Source organism: Heterodontus francisci, unplaced genomic scaffold (assembly GCF_036365525.1).
Source record: "Heterodontus francisci isolate sHetFra1 unplaced genomic scaffold, sHetFra1.hap1 HAP1_SCAFFOLD_124, whole genome shotgun sequence".
Classification (NCBI taxonomy): domain Eukaryota; kingdom Metazoa; phylum Chordata; class Chondrichthyes; order Heterodontiformes; family Heterodontidae; genus Heterodontus; species Heterodontus francisci.
In genome coordinates this window covers 3077405-3098819 of record NW_027140322.1, presented here as the reverse complement: position 1 = coordinate 3098819, position 21415 = coordinate 3077405, and positions in this window count along the sequence as shown.

The window sequence follows — 21415 nt, the reverse complement described above, 5'->3', positions numbered from 1 at the left end:
TGGAGGAGTTGCATTACTGGTCAAAGAGGATATCACAGCTGTGCTGAAGGAGGGCACTATGGAGGACTCGAGCAGTGAGGCAATATGGACAGAACTCAGAAATAGGAAGGGTGCGGTAACAATGTTAGGGCTGTACTACAGGCCTCCCAACAGCGAGCGTGAGATAGAGGTACAAATATGTAAACAGATTATGGAAAGATGTAGGAGCAACAGGGTGGTGGTGATAGGAGATTTTAATTTTCCCAACATTGACTGGGATTCGCTTAGTGTTAGAGGTCCAGATGGAGCAGAATTTGTAAGGAGCATCCAGGAGGGTTTTCTAGAGCAGTATGTAAATAGTCCAACTCGGGAAGGGGCCTTACTGGACCTGGTGTTGGGGAATGAGCCCGGCCAGGTTGTTGAAGTTTCAGTAGGGGACTACTTTGGGAATAGTGATCACAATTCCGTAAGCTTTAAAATACTCATGGACAAAGATGAGAGTGGTCCTAAAGGAAGAGTGCTAAATTGGGGGAAGGCCAACTATACCAAAATTCGGCAGTAGCTGGGAAATGTAGATTGGGAGCAGCTGTTTGAAGGTAAATCCACATGTGATATGTGGGATGCTTTTAAAGAGAGGTTGATTAGCGTGCAGGAGAGACATGTTCCTGTGAAAATGAGGGATAGAAATGGCAAGATTAAGGAACCATGGATGACAGGTGAAATTGTGAGACTAGCTAAGAGGAAAAAGGAAGCATACATAAGGTCTAGGCGGCTGATGAAAGACGAAGCTTTGAAAGAATATCGGGAATGTAGGACCAATCTGAAACGAGGAATTAAGAGGGCTAAAAGGGGTCATGAAATATCTTTAGCAAACAGGGTTAAGGAAAATCCCAAAGCCTTTTATTCATATATAAGGAGAAAGAGGGTAACTAGAGAAAGGATTGGCCCACTAAAGGACAAAGGAGGAATGTTATGCTTGGACTCATAGAAAATGGGTGAGATTCTAAACGAGTACTTTGCATCGGTATTCACCGAGGAGAGGGACATGACGGATGTTGAGGTTAGGAACAGATGTTTGATTACTCTAGGTCAAGTCGGCATAAGGAGGGAGGAAGTGTTGGGTATTCTAAAGGGCATTAAGGTGGACAAGTCCCCAGGTCCGGATGGGATCTATCCCAGGTTACTGAGGGAAGCGAGAGAGGAAATAGCTGGGGCCTTAACAGATATCTTTGCAGCATCCTTAAACACGGGTGAGGTCCCGGAGGACTGGAGAATTGCTAATGTTGTCCCCTTGTTTAAGAAGGGTAGCAGGGATAATCCAGGTAATTATAGACCGGTGAGCCTGACGTCAGTGGTAGGGAAGCTGCTGGAGAAGATACTGAGGGATAGGATCTATTCCCATTTGGAAGAAAATGGGCTCATCAGTGATAGGCAACATGGTTTTGTGCAGGGAAGGTCATGTCTTACCAACTTAATAGAATTCTTTGAGGAAGTGACAAAGTTGATTGATGAGGGAAGGGCTGTCGATGTCATATACATGGACTTCAGTAAGGCGTTTGATAAGGTTCCCCATGGCAGGCTGATGGAGAAAGTGAAGGCGCTTGGGGTCCAAGGTGTACTAGCTAGATGGATAAAGAACTGGCTGGGCAACAGGAGACGGAGAGTAGCAGTAGAAGGGAGTTTCTCAAAATGGAGACGTGTGACCAGTGGTGTTCCACAGGGATCCGTGCTGGGACCACTGTTGTTTGTGATATACATTAATGATTTGGAGGAAAGTATAGGTGGACTGGTTAGCAAGTTTGCAGACGACACTAAGATTGGTGGAGTAGCAGATAGTGAAGGGGACTGTCAGAGAATACAGCAGAATATAGATAGATTGGAGAGTTGGGCAGAGAAATGGCAGATGGAGTTCAATCAGGGCAAATGCGAGGTGATGCATTTTGGAAGATCCAATTCAAGAGTGAACTATACAGTAAATGAAAAAGTCCTGGGGAAAATTGATGTCCAGAGAGATTTGGGTGTTTAGGTCCACTGTTCCCTGAAGGTGGCAACGCAGGTAAATAGAGTGGTCAAGAAGGCATACGGCATGCTTTCCTTCATCGGACGGGGCATTGAGTACAAGAGTTGGCAGGTCATGTTACAGTTGTATAGGACTTTGGTTCGGCCACATTTGGAATACTGCGTACAGTTCTGGTCGCCACATTATCAAAAGGATGTGGATGCTTTGGAGAGGGTGCAGAGGAGGTTCACCAGGATGTTGCCTGGTATGGAGGGCGCTAGCTATGAAGAGAGGTTGAGTAGATTAGTTTTATTTTCATTAGAAAGACGGAGGTTGAGGGGGGACCTGATTGAGGTGTACAAAATCATGAGAGGTATAGACAGGGTGGATAGCAAGAGGCTTTTTCCCAGAGTGGGGGTTTCAATTACTAGAGGACACGAGTTCAAAGTGAAAGGGGAAAAGTTTAGGGGGGATATGCGTGGAAAGTTCTTTACACAGAGGGTGGTGGGCACCTGGAAGGCATTGCCAGCGGAGGTGGTAGATGCGGGCACGATGGAGTCTTTTAAGATGTATCTAGACAGATACATGAATGGGCAGGAAGAAAAGAGATATGGGACCTTAGAAAATAGGCGACATGTTTAGAGAGAGGATCTGGATCGGCGCAGGCTTGGAGGGCACAAGGGCCTGTTCCTGTGCTGTAATTATCTTTGTTCTTTCTTTGTTTAAATACTATTTCTAAATGGTAAATAGTACAGCAAATTTTTTTCACTGGGAAGGATTGCTTGGGGCCTTGGATACAGGGAAGGGAGGAGGTGAAAAGGGAGTTGTTGCCTCTCCTGCCCTTGCATGTGAAGGTGACAGGGAAAATTATCTGATATTGTGGCTAATTGTGGAGTGGACCAGGGTGCAGGGAACAGGGTGGTAGAAGAGGAGCCAAATATATGTTTAGTGCTGGACTTAACCGGATATGGTGGAAATGTTGGAGGATGGTGTGTTCATTGTGGAGGCGAGTGGGGTGGAAAGTGAGTACAAGGGGAACATTATGATGGTTTTGGCTGGGAGGGGAATGGGTGAAGGCAGGAACACGGAAAGTAGGATCGACACGATGAAAGGTCCTGTTCACCACAGTGGAGGGTAATCCTTGGATGATGAATAATGACGAGATTTCTGAAGCACTGGTATGAAAGGTGACATAGTTGGAACAGATGGAATAGAGATGGAGAAACTGGGAGAATGGCACAGAGTCTTTCTAGGGTGGGAGGAAAGATAATCAAGGCAGCTGTGGGAGTTGGTGTGTTTAGAGTATATATTCGTGGACAGCCAATCCATGAAATAGAGGCAGTATGGTCGAGGAAGAAAAGGGAAGTATCAGAGACGGCCATGAGAAACCCAGGGAATAATGGGATTGAGGGAAAAAGTTGATGAAATTTTCCAGTTCAAGGCAAAAGAAGTAAAAAGCAGTAGCACAGTCAGCAAACTCGGGAAAAAATGTGATGGAAGGGAACAAAGAATGGTCCCCGTATTCTAAGCAAATGAAGCGCAGCTTAACTCATACAGTGTTCCAGAGACATTATTTGTGTGTTTAGTATCCAACTGTTTGCACCAGAGGTCCATGCACCTATAATTTACAACAGGGTTTCTGCACAGTTCTCAGGATCACAAAAAGTGGTTAGTTTTGATGCCCAGGCAAGAGTCACTGACAAAGAGTGGAATTCCAGTGCAAATGATGAGCAAATGACACAAAAACAATCAATTTCACATAGAACCCTCGGAATCTACCAGAAAAAGATGATGGAAGGAAACTAGGTGGCAAACAGACTCACTTTGCTGGAGCCTGTTCTCCTCCTGAAGTCGGGTTTTGTTGTGGGGGCTTTGAGAATCAAGGCAGAATCATTTCCCACAGAGCCTGACATCAGGATTGCAGGTTTTGATTCTCCCGGGAGCTGGATAGACCTAATGATGTTTTCATGCCCTGAGGCCAACTTTGGCTCCTGAGTGGCCTATTAACGGGGCGACAGCTTCACAGGACTGGAACTAATATCCTCACAGGGAGATTGGGCAGCGCTGCTGGGGAGGGTTTAAACAATCTTGTCAGTGGGATGGGAACCGGAGGCATAGCTCAAATTGGAAGAAACTAGAGTTAAAACAGGAAGTAGAAAAGTAGGCAGCAGCATCAGAAGGTAGGCGAAATAAAGGCAAGCCTCAAAGAACAAAGAACAGTAGAGCACAGGAACAGGCCATTCAGCCCTCCAAGCCTGCGCCGATCTTGATGCCTGCCAAAACTAAAACCTTCTGCACATCCGGGGTCCGGATCCCGCTATTCCCATTCTATTCATGTATTTGTCAAGATGCCTCTTAAACATCGCTATGGTAGCTGCTTCCACCACCACCCCCGGCAACAAATTCCGGCACTCACCACCCTCTGTGTAAACCTCAACTAGGTTTAGAATGCAGAATAATATTAAGAAGACAAGGTTAAGGGCACTCTACCTGAATGCACGCAACATTCAAAACAAGGTAGGTTACTGAAAGGCACAGATAGAGGTAAATGGGTATGATCTAATTGTCATTACAGAAACATGGCTCTCGGGTGACCAAGACCGGGATCTGAAGATTCAAAGAGATTCGAGATTTGGAAAGGAAAGGAAAGCAGGAAAATTGGGTGGTTTTGTGCTGATAATCAGGGATTAGATTAGTATATTAGTAAGGGATGATCTCAGATCCTAAAAACAAAATGTGGTGTTTGGGTGGAGCTACGAAACAGCAAGGGGCAGCAAACATTGGTAGCAGTTGCTGATCGGCCAACAAGCAGTAGTGACAGTGTGGAGCACGGTGTTAATAAGGAGATTGGCAACATGTAGCATGGGTAATACAATGATTATAGGTTACTTCAATCTGCAGATAGACAGGGTAAATCTAATGAACACTAATGCTGTGGAGGACGAGAAGTTGGACTGTTCGGAATGGTTTTCTAGAGCACTATGTTGAGGAACAGACGAGAGAACAGGCTATTTTAGATCTAGTATTAGGTAACGAGAAAGGGATAATTAATAATCTTGTTGGTAAAAATGCTTTCAGGATGAGTGACTTTATATGATAGAATTTTACGTTATGTTTGAAAGTGAAGTAGTTCAACCTGAAGCCAGGGTGTTAATTTCAAATAAAGGAAATTATGAAGGTATGAGGGGCAAATTGGCTACGGTGGATTGTGCAAATACATTAAAAGGTCTGACAGTACAGACGCAATGGATAGTCTTCAAATAATTATTTCATTGTTTACAGCAACTGTACATTCCTTCAAGGTACAAAAAACCCAAAGGTAAAGGCAGTCAACAGTGGCTAACAAAGGAAGTTAAGGGTTTTATAAGATTAAACTAAAATGCGTATAAAGTTGCCAGAAATAGTAGTAAACCAATGGAATGGGAAGATTTGAGAATACATTAAAGCAGGACCAAAAACTGATAAAGAGAGAGAGAACAGAATATGAATGTAATAATCAAAAAACAGACAAAATAACGCACTGGAAAAGCTTCGACATGTCCATAAAAAGGAAATGTTTGGCTCAGTCAAATTTGGGTCCATTACAGGCAGTGTCAGCAAAATTTAAATTGGAACATATAAATTGCGGTGAAGCTAGATGATTTCTTTGTGCATTTCTTCACTGAGGAAGATACAAGAACTCTCCCAAAATTAGAGATCCAAGGGACTCGGGAGAAAGAGGAGATGACGGAAATTAGTGTGAGGATCAAGCCTGTATTGGAGAAATGAATGGGGCTGATGGTTCCTGCAGATTTGAAGGTAGCAAATGTTATACCACCATTTTCGAAGGGAGGGAGAGAGAAAACAGGGAACGACAGACCTGTTAGCCGTACATCAGTAGTAGAGAAAATATAAAAGTCTATTCTGCAGGATGTGATAAATGGACACTTGAATAATAATGATCTGATTGGGCATAGTCAACATGGTTTCATGAATATGAAATCATATTTGACGAACCTGTTGGAGCTTTTTGAGCATTTTACCAGCAGAATTGAGAAAGGGGAGTCGGTGGACCCGTTATATTTGGATTTTCCGAAGGCTTTTGAAAACGTCACCCACAGCAGAGTAATATCAACATTAAAGCACGTGGGATAGGAGGCAATATACTGACATGGATTAAGGATAGGTTAACAGGCTGAAAACAGAGAGTAGGAATAAACGTGTCATTGGCATTGGCAGGCTGCAAATAGTAAGGTACCACAGGAATCAGTACTCGTGCCCTGGCCGTTCACAATAAATATTAATGATTGGATGTGGGGGCTAAATGTAATATTTTCAAGTTGGTGGATGACACAAAACTCGGGATGAATGTGCTTTGTGAGGAATATGCAAATTGTAATTCACGGGGATTTGATCAGACCCACTGAGTGGTCAAGAACAGTGGCAGATAGAATATAACGTGGAAAATCGTGAACTTATCCATTTTGGCAGGAGCAGCTGATGTGCAGATTATATCTTAAATGGCAAGAGATTAGAAAGTGTAGACGTACAAAGGGACCTGCATATCTTTGTCAATAAGTCACTGAAAGCAAACATGCAGATGCAGCACGCAATTAAGAAGGCTAATGGTATGTTAGTCTTTATCACAAGAGGATTTGAGTGCAGGAATAGTGAAGTCTTGCTTCAATTGTATAGAATCTTGGTTAGACCGCACCAAAATTATTGTGTAAGGTTTTGGTCCCCTTACCCTAGGAAGGATCTTTTTGCCATAGAGGGAGTGCAACGAAGGTTCATCAGACTTGCTGCCGGGATGGCGGGATTGTCCTATGAAGAGTAATTGTGGAAACTGGGCGAGTATTCTCTGGAGTTTCGAAGAATTAGAGGTAATCTAATGCAAACATTAAAAAATACATAAAGGGACAGACAGGGTCGTTGCAAGTAAGATTTTCCCCCTGGGTGGGGAGTCGAGAACCAGGGAACATAATTGCAAAATAAGAAGTAAATCATTCAGGAGAGAGATGAGGAGAAATTCCTTTACTTAGAGGTTTCTGAATCTTTGAAATTACCTGCCTCAGAGGGCTGTGGAAGCTTAGTCATTGAGTATGTTTAAAGCAGAGATTGTGAGATTTCGAAATGCCAACGACATAAGGAAATATCGGGATAGTGTGGGAAAAAGGCATTAAAGTGGATGATCAGCCATGATCGTATTGAATGGTGGAGAAGGCTTGAAGGGCTGAAAGGCCTACTCCTGTTCCTATGTTCCTAGTACAGGCAGTGGCCACCGCTCCCGGTGGTGCTGCCATTACTGCGAGGCTGCCGGCCCTGTGATTGTGCAACCGACAGCCCTGTAAAGTCTTTAATGGGAAAGGAAGTTCGGTCCTGGGGGCGGCGGGAGGAGGGTTGGAGGGGGAGGATGATAATATGCGGGCCTCCACCTGACATTTCAGGCCGACTCCGGGAATTCTGCCTCCTGCACAGGACCCAGCCCATCGCGTCTGTCAGGAATGATCCCATCCACTGAGCATAAGGACAGCTCGCATTTACTGGACTTTGGAGCAGAAACTGACATGGACAAACATGGAAATGGATTTGTGGAACACATCTGCGAGCTCAAAAGATGGGAAGTCTCATGTGTTTTGGGACAGTCAGGGGAACATGAGCCAGGGAATGAGGAGTCAGAGCCTGAAGAAGGGGAAGAGAGGTCTCTGAGGGGAAGAAATAACTGTCCAATAATAGTGAATACATTCCAATAAAATAAATCTCACAACATTTCAGGTAGAAAGTGGTAAATGTTTGATAAAGTAACAAAGAGTGGGAAAATTCTATGGTTTGGATTCATTGTGTCTGCACATACTAAAAAGATAGGGAAGAAGCACAAGAGGCATTATTATCGGTTCATTAATAACCATCAAGTAAGGAAATAGTCTCAGAGGACTGACGGACAGTTTATGTGGTTGTTGTATTTAACACGTAAGGCAGAACATGTCCAAATAACTATATATCAGTTCGCGTCAGCGGCAGAGAAGTTACTGAAATCCCTTTTCTAAGATTTAATGGATAAATACTTGGAAACACAGAATATTATGAAGAATATTCAGCACATATTCCAAAATGAAGGTCATACTTGACCAACCTTATTGGATTTTTGAATAATGTCAGAAAACTTAGATACATGTAATACAGTTGAGGTAATGGCCATTAATTTTTCAAAGGTCTTCAATTAGTGAATTTAGGGGACAAGTAGCAGAATGGACAACAATCTGACTACAAAAACAGAAAACAGGGAATAAGGGTGAAAGGTATTTTGTCAGATTGGCAGAAGTTGGGAAGTGTTTTCTGCAAAGGTTAGCGCTGCGAATACTGTCCTTCACCACTTAAATAAAGCATATGGATGTGGGAAGTAGAAGCACAATTTCACAATTTGCAGCCAAGTCCAAATTCAGAGTACAGTTGATACCGAGTAAGAATGCAACCAAATACCTGAAAACATTATTAATAAGACTTGATAAAGTTGCACAAAGGGGATTTAAATGCCAAATTATTTTGAGAAGTGCCAAGTGTGAGCTGCTGAATTTTGTTATGAAAAATAAGCATCTCAAATAATGCTTGGACGACAAGAGTCTGAATGGGGTCAAAGGGGAAAAGGGGTTCAGGGGACAGATTCTCAAATCATTTAAAATAGCAACACATGTTAACGGGCCCGTAAAATGCAAAACAATCACAGGAGTTCAATTCCAGATGATTGGAATTGAAGAAAAACAAAGAGCTGAGCTTATACTAAAATAGAACCATAGTTTTACAAAAATTGGCGTACTGTGTGTAGTTCTAGTCTCCATGTTACAAAAAGGATACTGATGCACTCGCGATGGTGCAATTATTTTTAACAGGATGATACCAGAGCTGAGAGAAGTGTACTGTTTATTTCACCATTTATATTTTACAAAGTTATTATTTACCTCCCTTGCATTGATCTCTGTATTATGAAAACCGGATATGTATGTTCATTAGCTGTAGGTATCTCGTCACAACTCACTGAGCCAAGGACAGAGATTGGTACAGGTTACATCTGTTGAGATTCTGAACCTAAGACACGAACTGATCCGTCAAAGATGAATCTGTTACAGCAGTGGACGATTCAACAAACACAGGCCAATATTTATCCTGTGCCATTAATAGGTAATTGGTTTCAGCACACGTGACCCACAGCTTCGCAGGACGATGTTGGGTGAAGGGATTAATCAGAAATAAAATAAATAGTGTTCATAGTAACTATACTCATCTTAAGAATAAGTAATTATTACAGTATTAGAATACTGTATCAGTGCTGTCCTGCTGTTTAATTGTCGGTAAATAGTTAGCATCTGTTTCAGTTGGAACATTTCAAAAAGAAACAGAGAAATATAAATACATTTCAATTTATACATGGATTAGAAGACCTCAGTAAACATCTTCCACTTGGCAATCAATTCATAAGACCCAAAGGCATCTCAATAGAGAGATCTATCATCTGAAACAAAGATTTCAAAATAGAAATGGATTGGACAATTGCAGTCATTACAGTAAAACATGGTCACTGGGATCAGGTGTCCCACTCCAGTTCATGACCAACACTCCGCACAAGAACACAATGACAGATACTCCCAATAGTACTTGACCACTGCAGTCAGATGTTTCGCTCCAGTTAGTGACCCACACTCAGTACAATTCTATAGTGACTGATAGTTCCAATAATACCTTCTTTTAAAGATTTGGCTTCGGTGATATCTAAGTTAACATTACACGATTTTCCTCTGAATGCAATAACTTGACAATTCAAAGAGCCTATCAGTTACAATCAGAGCTTCATTATCCGTAAAGGGAATACAATAAAACCGCAGCGATAATGCTGGATATTTGACATAAGTAAATGATATCAGTGATTGGTTGTCCGTATATCGCTGCCCACTAGATCACCAAGTAACATTCTTTATCAGAGAAGATAGATAGACCAGCTCACACACAGTTTTACACAACTTCAGTGGTTATAATCACTTACCAGGAACACCAATGCTGGCAAGGATCACGTTATATATTTTCCTGATACTGATCAATGTTTCAAGCATTTTCTGTCTGAAGTGATCTTTCCCTTTGTACTGCAGACAATCTCTCTATATTAAACTCTGAGGTGATACATTCCCAGAGCCTATAATTTATACCCTGTGGGATCTCCACGGGGAAATTGAAATTGCAACTTTTATTTTTAATTTGAACAAACAGATTACGACATCGAGTTCAGTCCCTATTGTAATAAAATACATTTGTTTCTGAAGTTGAACTGGAAAAATGCTAAGACTGGGCTATTCTAATCACATCAATTAACTCATAGATATTAGAAGCCTTATTCTCCTAGTAATGAAGTTGTTCTTTCAAACATCATCTATCATATCTCTCGTCTCATGTTGTTTCAGTGATGCCCTTCACTCCACTGTGACCATTCAGCAATTTAACTCCTCATGTGTGGATGTTTCCCTGAGGGCTGTTTTACCTCACTGTGGATTCTGGCTGTCCCCTTTAACTTTGGTCATTCAGTAATTAAATACCAAGTGTGGAATATTTCTTCAAGGCTGCTCTTCTTCATTGTGGGATATGGTTGCTTCTTTAACTGTGGACTTTCAATTAAGTGATTAAAAAGAGTTATTTGTGACTATGCATTGCAGAATTGAACTAATGCAGCATCCCATCCTTCATTACCAATACAGTCCCACATCATTTTTCTTTTTCCTATCCGTCCGAAATGGTGAATACCACTGAAATTACAGTTCCCAGCTTTGGTCAACTGCAGCCACGTGTCCAAAGAACAGAGAACAAAGAACATGACTGCACAGGAACAGGCCATTCGGCCCTCCAAGCCTGCGCCGATCTTGATGCATGCCTAAACTAACACCTTCTGCACTTCTGCGGACCATATCCCTCTATTCCCATCCTATTCATGTATTTGTCAATATGCCTCTTAAACGTCTTTATCGTACCTGCTTCCACCACCTCCCCCTGGCAGCAAGTTCCAGGCACTCACCACCCTCTGTGTAAAGAACTTGCCTAGCACATCCCCTCGAAACGTTTCCCCTCTCACCTGAAACCTATGTCCCCTAGTAACTGACTCTTCCACCCTGGGAAAAAGCTTCTGATTATCCACTCTGTCTATTCCGCTCATAACTTTGTAAACCTCTATTATGTCACCCCTGCACCTCCGTCGTTCCAGTGAAAACAATCTAAGCTTATCCAACCTCTCCTCACAGCTAATGCCCTCCAGACCAGGCAACATCCTGGTAAACCTCTTCTGTACCCTCTCCAAAGCCCCAAATCCTTCTGGTAGTGTTGCGACCAGAATTGCACACAATATTCCAAGTGAGGCCTAACTAAAGTTCTATACAGCTGCAACATGACTTGCCAATTTTTATACAGTATGCCCCGACCGATGAAGGCAAGTATGCCGTATGCCTTCTTGACTACCTTCTCCACCTGCATTGCCAGTTTCAGTGACCTGTGAACCTGTACGCCCAGATCACTCTGCCTGTCAATACTCCTAAGGGTTCTGCCATTTACTGTGTACTTCCGAACTGCATTACATCTTCCAAAATGCATGAGCTCACATTTGTCCGGATTAAACACACGAACACTGGCGACCCCAATCCTTTGGAAGGATCGAGAGAGGAATCCACATTCTCATCCCTGAAAATCTGAAATCAAATGTCCCCCAGGCGATTCATTTCACTGTCAAATTCAGCCAACAGTCGAAAACACAAACATTATTTGGGAATGATAACAAGCCTTTACAAACCTCCACATTTCTGCCATTTAATTGCTGATTCACGGAAGCATTGGACAGGATCACAATTGACACTAAATTAACTGAAAAGGAGAGAAGGGATAAGTGGTTGAAAATTACTGAAAAAACTGAAAAACATTCTCCACTTCTCAACCCAGGCAGGAAGGATTTTAGCACCAAAAACCGTGTGGGTTGTGGTCGAGTCAGATCGGGTCCATGACACCAACCTGCCTCAAACACCAGCACTTCCAGATTTAACAAATCCCGGACTGGGTGAACAACTGCTCACCGGACACTGGTCAACCAGTTCATTATAGCGACGAGGAGCCAAAAGACGAGTAGATTGAAGAACTTTACCCAGTCATCAACCACTCCCACTGCAGGAACCCATACCGGACTCGAATCGCTCCCTGGCGTCGAAGACATTTATCTTTGATACGAATTAGTCCCTCGGATAGGAGGCACTCATACGTCTTGGGCCATTCCATCTGATGTATAAATGATTGAAATTGAGAAGGGAGTTTCGTGAGACAGTGCAAATATGATCAAAGCGCAGGCGTTCATTTCTGCAGGAATTACATTAACATATTAGGGCGGCACAGTGGCGCAGTGGTTAGCACCGCAGCCTCGCATCTCCAGGGACCCGGGTTCGATTCCGGGTACTGCCTGTGTGGAGTTCTCCCTGTGTCTGCGTGGGTTTTCTCCGGGTGCTCCGGTTTCCTCCCACAAGCCAAAAGACTTGCAGGTTGATAGGTAAATTGGCCATTATAACTTGTCACTAGTATAGGTAGGTGGGAGGGAAATATAGGAACAGGTGGGGATGTTTGGTACGAATATGGGATTAGTGTAGGATTAGTACAAATGGGTGGTTGATGTTCGGCACAGACTCGGTGGGCTGAAAGGCCTGTTTCAGTGCTGTATCTCTAATCTAAAAAATATGAGAAAGGCAGTGATTGAACACATAAATAATAATGTACTCTCTGGGCTACACATGATAAAAGTATCCAGGGTAACCAGCAGGTGCACATATTCTTTACAAAAAAATACCATAACTGACAGATTATAATTATCGGGGTATGTTGTGGCTCTAATCTGTCGATAAGCGAAGAATGTGTGTCCAACTAATAGAGGCCTTTGAAATTCTATAGGGATTAGAGAAATAAAACGTGGACCTGATGTTTCCACCTTTGCTGGCGACCAGTTCAGTATTTCCTCAAAATAAGACGGTCATCAATAAATGCACGATGGAATTCAAGAAGGACTTATTTACTTGGAGTGCTGAGAACGTGGAATTGAGACGTCTTGTAATGGAAAAAAAATAAGAAGAAGCGACAGGATTGGAAGGATATACAGATAGGATTAGATGATCTGGGATGAAGAGAGGCTCGTGCAGAGCAGGAAGACAGTCGTGATCTAGTTGTGCCGAATGCCCAGTTTCTGTGCTGTAACATCGTAACTTGTCTATTAACAAGTCATAGTCATCAGTGTTTTTCGTAATATTGAAGAGGATTATTTATTATTGCAGTGCACTCATGACCAAACGCTTCTCAGGACCGCGCTTGGGAAGGAAATTAATCAGCACCTGATAGTGCTGTCAACAACTCTACTTAGAGTAAGAGTAAGATGGGGGCCTGCATTGAATACAATGACAGATAGTCCTGAAAATACATGATCCCTAGTGTTACTTTGTCCACACCAGTTAGTCAGCCACAATCAGTGCAACTCTAGAGTGACAGAGACTCCCAGTTAGACATGATCACTGAGGTCAGGTGCTCCTCACCAGTTAGTGCACACACACACTGTATAATTCTACATTAACAGATAATTGCAGTAATCCTCACCCTCTGAGATTTTCCTGCTTTGAGCTCTGATTCTACCGAATACAACATTCCACATAATACAATAACTTTACAATGCAGTGTGCCTTGAGCTCGAAACAGTTGAGACAACAGATTCAAACTGCCCAGATAATTCAGGAAATTAATGCAATGATATTATTGAATGTGTGTCTGTGTAATTGTAACCATTCGATCTCATGCAATATTATTATTCCCATGGTAATGGAAGAAACCAACTCATACACAGATTTGTAAACTTCATTGGTTAGAGATACTTACCAGGAACGCCAATGATAGCAAGGATCATACAGAATATTTTCCTCACCCATTGAATTGGTCGGTGAACTTTCTGCTTGGAGTGTTCGGTCTGTTCGTGCTGCAGGTAATATCTCTGAAATAAATTCTGAGGTGACACATTCCCAGTGCATTAACTTTATACCCTCCCGGAACTTCATGGGGATACTGAGGTTGCAAAATTGTTCAAACAGTTTTTCTGAATCTTTGAACAAACAGATTACGACAGTTGTGTTAATTCCCTGTTGATGGAATATATTTTGCACTAAGATTGATTTGGACCCATACCCATCCCCAGCCCCCAAGACTGGGTAAATCAGATCACAATAAGCAACTAATCATAACTGGAAGCTGTGTTAAACAGAAATCAAGGAAGTCCTACAAATATAATGAGTCCCATCTGTAGATCCCATGTTGTTTCAGTGAAGACCTTCACTCTGCATGACTATTCAGAAATTAAATTCCTAACGTCAGAGAAGTATCGAGGGGATGTTCGTCTGCACTTTGGGTGCTCTGTTTCGCTGCACAATTCTGTTTAACAATTCATAAGTTCGGGACAGTCAGCACGGTTTTGTGAGGGGTAGGTCTTGCCTCACAAGCCTGATTGAATTCTTTGAGCAGGTGACCAAGCAAGTGGATGAGGGTAAACCAGTGGATGTGGTGTACATGGATTTTAGTAAGGCATTTGATAAGGTCCCCCATGGTAGACTTATGGAGAAAGTCAGGAGGCATGGGATAGTGGGGAATGTGGCCAGTTGGATTAAGAATTGGCTAACTGATAGAAGGCAGAGAGTGGTCTTAGATGGTAAATACTCAGCCTGGAGCCCAGTTACCAGTGGCGTGCCGCAGGGATCAGTTCTGGGTCCTCTCCTGTTTGTGATTTTTATTAACGACTTGGATGAGGAAGTCGAAGGGTGGGTCAGTAAATTTGCAGATGATACAAAGGTTGGTGGAGTCGTGGATACCGAGGAGGGCTATTGTCGTCTGCAAAGGGACTTGGATAGGTTGCAGTGCTGGGCTGAAAAGTGGCAGATGGAGTTTAACCCTGAAAAGTGTGAGGTCGTCCATTTTGGAAGGACAAACATGAATGCAAAATACTGGGTTAACGGTAGGGTTCTTGGGCATGTGGAGGAGCAGAGAGACCTTGGGGTCTATGTGCATAGATCATTGAAAGTTGCAACTCAAGTGGATAGGGCTGTGAAGAAGGCATATGGGGTGTTAGCGTTCATTAGCAGAGGGATTGAATTTAAGAGCCGTGAGGTGATGATGCAGCTGTACAGGACCTTGGTAAGGCCTCATTTGGAGTACTGTGTGCAGTTCTGGTCGCCTCATTTTAGGAAGGATGTGGAAGCCTTGGAGAGGGTGCAGAGGAGATTTACCAGGATGTTGCCTGGAATGGAGAATAAGTCTTACGAGGAAAGGCTGAACATTCTAGGCCTCTTCTCATTAGAAAGGAGAAGGATGAGGGGTGACATGATAGAGGTTTATAAGATGATCAGGGGAATAGATAGGGTAGACAGTCAGAAACTTTTTCCCCGGGTGGAGCAAAACGTTACAAGGGGTCATAAATTTAAGGTGAAGGGTGGGAGATATAAGGGGGATGTCAGGGGAAGGTTCTTTACCCAGAGAGTGGTCGAGGCATGGAATGCCTTGCCCGGGGAAGTTGTTGAGTCAGAAACTTTAGGGACTTTCAAAAGGCTTTTGGATAGGTATATGGATAAAGGAGAATGATGGGGTATAGATTAAATTGTCCTTGACAGAGGACAAAGGATCGGCACAACATTGTGGGCCGAAGGGCCTGTTCTGTGCTGTATGTTCTATGTTCTATGTTCTATGTTCTATGTTCAAAGAAAAATGAAACATAGAATGGTTGCAACACAGCATTTGGCCATTTGGTCTGTCTTCTCCGTGTCTGTTCCCTGCACGGGCAGACCAGCTAATCTCACTCCCACATCTCCTCCTCACTGACCTGCACTGTTTTTCTCTTCAGTTGTTTATTCAGTTCGCTTCTGATTGAATCTGTATTCACCACACTATCAGGCAGTTCATTTCATATCCTCAACACGTGCTGTGGAAACATACGTTTTCACTTCTGTCGCCACTGATTCTATTGCCAATGCCTTAAGCATCTGTCCTTTGGTTTTCGCCACGTCTGCCAATGAGAGCAGTTTCTCTCTGTCTACTCTGTTTAAACCGCCCATGGGTTGGAACAACTATATCAACCTTTCTCTCAATTTGATCCTCTAATCTGTCGGCGTAAAACAACTGTCACACTTGGAAATTTTCTCATGATCATTTTCTACACCCACTATAAAGCCCACCCTTTGTTCCTCAGGTTCGGTGCCTAGAACTGGGCACAATGTCAGGATTTTCAATATCGTTCTATCCCTCACATACTCTTAGCTACTGTGGTTCCCTTTTCCACCTCTTTATCCGATACATTGATGACTGGATTTGTGTCAAAACCTTCTTTCACATTGAGCTCGGAAATGTAATCACAATTGTATTGAAATATCTGTCCCTCCCTCACCTGAAAACTGTCCATCTGTGACCCTTCACTTCTCTTTCACGAATTCCCTCTCTCCTTTTAAATGGACAGGCTATGCATCAACATTTACTGTGATCCACCAACTCCCACAGATATGTTGACCACACTTCCTCCAACTCCACTTTGCATAAAGAGTAGCTTCCATTCTCTCAGCATCCTCATCGCCTTCTGTTTGTCCCAACGATGCCATCTTAAATACCAGAGCTTCTGCAGTCTCTTCATTTCACATTAACCGTGCATTCCTCACATTCGTTTTGCAGCGGCCTCAGCTTGATCTGTTCCATCACCCGAGTGACTGTCCTCACCTCCTTCCCTACCTTCCAGAATCATGATATTAATTCACTTATTCTCACTTTCCACTCCAATGCCTCCACCTTCAACACATCCTCCACCTCTATTTTCACCATGTCCACCGAAAAGCGCGAGCAAAATATCTTTGTTCATTCTTCCGTCACACCCATGATCTAGTTTCCTTGCCCGCAGCTTCTTTCCATTCAAGAGCAAGAGATGCAACAGCTTTCCTCTCACATTTGATGATAAGGTTTTTAGAAATAAAGGCCATTCAGCCCATGGATCATGTTCTGCCATACAATACCATAATGGCTGATCTGAACAAGGCTGTAATTCTAATTTCTTGCCAGACAACAATAAGTCTTCACTCCCTCGGAAATGAAAAGTCAGTCGAAACCGGCCTTGAATATATTCAATGACTCAGACTCCACTGCCTTCTGGGAAGGTTAATTCCAAATGCGATGGAACTTTCAAGAGAAGAAATTCCTCCTCATTTCCATTTTAATTGGGAGTCCACCTATTCATAAACGGTGGAGAATGTGCACAGCGATCTGTGGCTGTGGTTGATCATTGAGCTGGGTGGGGAGTGGACCACGAAATTAATGTTAGGAATTGACAAAGTTCTTCAAATTGATTCACTGGAACCACTGCAAAAATGTAGAATTTTGCAAGAAGGCAGAGTTTAAGGGTATGCGTCCTTGACCAGATTAAGATCTGAGCTGTGGCATTCAGTATGCCTATAGGTTGCGGTGGAAGGAATTGTGTCACTTGGTAAGGAGAGCAATATGGAGATTGAGAGTCGAGGTGAAGCAGGCTGGATTACGGTTATGGAAGCAAAGTGTGAGAGCATCCAATATTTCAGGGGGGATCAACAGCAGGTTTCTGATGGCTTGGATACAAGGAGAGGTTGCTGATCTCCGAACCGGCAAGGGCGCCAATGTGGGCTTAGCCTGAGGGAGCATGTTGAAGGCTCTTCCTTCTTGATACTTGGTTGAGGGCATTTCTGGCGAGGCTGGGATTTGTTATCCATCTTTTGTTTGCCTTGAGAACGTGATGGAGAGCCACCTTCTTGAAACCCCAGGCTCCATATGCTTTTGGCACAACCGCAGTGCAATTTGAAAGAAAGTTCCAGGATTCTGACCCAGCAACAGTGAAGAAATGGTGACGTCGTTCCAACTCAAGATGTGTTTGGCTTGGAGGGAACTTGCAGGTGTCCATGTTTCCATGCGTCCACTCCCTTATCCTTTTAGGTGTGAGAGGTCGCGTGCTAGAAAGGAGCTGTCGAAGTAAATTTAGTAACTTCCTGCATTGTGATATTGTGTATGGTGCACACGGCAGCCACTGTGTGCTGGTGGTGGAAGGGGTTAAGTGTTAACGTGGTGCATCAGGTGCACATCAAGTGAGCTCACTTGCTTGGATCTTACAGAGGCGCTTGAGTTTTGTTGGAAGCGGCACAGATCCAGGAAAATGGAGAGCATTCCATTAGTTCTGACTTATGCCTTGTAGATTGCGAACGTAAGAGGCAGTGGATGAGTTGTTTGTTGCATAAATTCCAGCGTCTGATCTTTTCTTGGAGCAATAATATTTATTTGGCTGGCAAAGTTAAATTTCTGATCAAAGGAAATGCCCAGGATGTTGATAATGTGGTAATTAGGGAGTGACCACGAGGATGAATATCAAGGGAGGTGGTTATTTTCTCACTTGTTGCTCTTGGCAATTTCCTGGTAAATGTGTGCTGTGATTTTAATGTCCTTTTATGAGCACAATCCAGATGCAAACAATGCAAAAACTGTGGTGTTTGTAGTTGGTAGCGAACGAAGACAGGTTCAGCTTGTCTGTCATTCATCCAGAGTAAGTTTCTTCTCATCCTGGCTTCAATGTTTGACCGAATAATTGAAAGTGGCAAATTACAGATAGATGGAGGAAGTATAAACTGTCGTTGATCTATTTGCTGAATCAAGCCACAACCTTCATGATTGGCTGTGATAATATCGAAAAGATACATTGTAATGATCAGGAAAACAAGGAAAATACGCAGGGTTGTATCATATATGGACAAGAGGAGGGGTGATTGGATCTGATACAGGCTCGTTTATTCCCCGTAAATACTTAGTTACATGCTGCAAAGGGGAGGACACAATAGGGAGAGTTATGCTGCTATCCATCGAACCATGGGGCTTGCAAACCTTGCTCTGGGGAATGAGATGAACCATCTCTTCCCACTATTTGGCAGTCCATCATAGCAACATGGGAATTGCGGTGGTGAATGTCGGGGTAATGGGAGGGCTATCGTTACCTTCTTGTTGATGGATCTGTAGCTTGAGGGTCCAGTTGGTAGGTGATTGAGAAAGCTGTTAACAGCACAGCTCTGGCTAAGAGTTCTGAATATGATTGACAACAGATTAAATGAGTTCCATGGAAAGTAAGTAATATAATTCCCACCTCAGGAATTCATTGTATCTTCTGGGTTACCTAAACACAGCAACAAGAAATCTCTAACCCTGATGACTATGCCAGTTGGCTGTAAAGACAAAGCTGCCGCAGATTTCACATTCATGTCAAACAGAAATCAAACACACGGACTCTCTGGTGAATCAGATTCAATCCTTTGTAAATACAAACATTTTCCTCTTTCAATAATTTCGTTTCCTTTGTCGGGATGATCTATTACCCCACTACATCCTAGTTTTACATTTTGTTCCCAAATATTTATGTGATTGTATGTTCAATTTCGCACAATATCAGGATGGATCAGTTCCACACTTACTAACTTGACATTCAACAAACCCCCCCAAAAAAATCTTCAAGGTAAATCTGACAACAAAAGCATGTCCACCTCCTTCTGCCTCTGCCTCACGTGAATTGCAATTATTATTGCAGATTTTTACTTTGCGGTGAGTGGGTTCCTTATTGGTTTGAACTACCCTGAGGGAGGCACCCATAGCCTCACAGAATATTTCGTTCACCTGCCCTGCACGGCCTGAAGTCAGGCAACTCCCTCGCCCTGACAGAGATCAACAAAGGAGCATGAAACATCCCTATTACAAGATCCCAATTACAAGATCTGATCCTGGGAAGGCACAAATTGTAGGTCCATTATTTACCAAATCTGGTAAACATGCATCTGTCAAAGGACAAAGCAGGAGCCAGTCTTAGTTTCCCACAGATTTATTCACAATACACCATGCAGCATAAGTGCAGACTACATTTCCCATCTCCGGCCCAGCTCCCCCGTACCCCTCCCCAGGTGAAAACTGGTTATTCCATATGTACCCTGATCTTTCCACAATTAGTATCAGCTGCTCTTCATCACAAGTAGAGCATGTAGCTATACATGCTCAATTAACAAATCATTTGCAACATTGGCTCATTAGTAGCATTTGATTACCAGTCCATCAATGTGTCCATTGTACTTTATCCTTTTTCTTGTGAATCGTCTTCGAATATACACGCTACATGTGAGCATTTCAGCTCCTGTTTGAAGACCAGAACTGCTCTTCACATGTCCTGCATTGCATGAATGCACACCCTTTGGACTCTTCATGCAATACTCACCACGAAATCAAACACTGTAGCACTCACTCACACAGCGACATACACAAATACACTGAAGGAAAGTACAGTTGAAAAGAATAGTGCACTTTTAAAATTCATAAGGAAAATAATATTTCATAATTCACATGGCTCGTTCTCGAAAAGACACATTGCAGACCTTATGAAAAAGACGTCTTCACTCCTGAAGTGTAGTTAAATAGCGGGTGTCACGTGCTGAAGCGGCTTTCAGGATTCACTTGAAGGGATAGAATTTCTGCAGGCCACAAACTTGGTTGCTTTTAGTTTCGTTACCACGAGGTCACTTTGCAGTTTTGGTGGATTCGAAATGGAACAGGCTCGGAATCCTCACCATGTTAGAGTCTCCAATTATTAAGGCATAGATTTTGCTGCCGTTTCTGCTGCTGCTGTTGCATCTTTCTTCATAATGCACTTAAATGATAAAAATGAACCAACATGGTTACCATACCATGTGCATTGTCACATTTCCCTTTCCCAAATATGGTGTTGGAATTATGGTGATTATTCATTATCTGTATTCTTGCTTTTTTACAGTCTCTGTTTCAGAAAGCCCCATTCAATTCAGGATTGCCTCTTGGATTGTCTCAGAACACGTGGAGTTGCCACTTCTTAGTCTGGGATGTATTATTTTGTCCTTGCCAGACAGTATGGCTGTTTAGAAATTCACTGATCAGGTCAGGTGACCTTTGGTGGCCATCATTTGCTGCTCGTATGATCCATTTTAAAAGAAAGAACAAAGAACAAAGAACAAAGAAAACTTCAGCACAGGAACAGGCCTTCGGCCCTCCAAGCCTCCGCCGATCCAGATCCTCTACCGAAACATGTCGCCTATTTTCTCAGGGTCTGTATCTCTTTGCTTCCTGCCCATTCATGTATCTGTCTAGATACATCTTAAAAAGACGCTATCGTGTTCGCATCTGCCACCTCCGCTGGCAACGCGTTCCAGGCACCCACCAACCTCTGCATAAAGAACTTTCCACGCATATCCCCCCTAAACTTTTCCCATCTCACTTTGAACTCGTGACCCCCTGTATTTGAATCCCCCACTCTGGGAAAAAGCTTCTTGCTATCCACCCTGTCTATACCTCTCATGATTTTGTACACCTCAA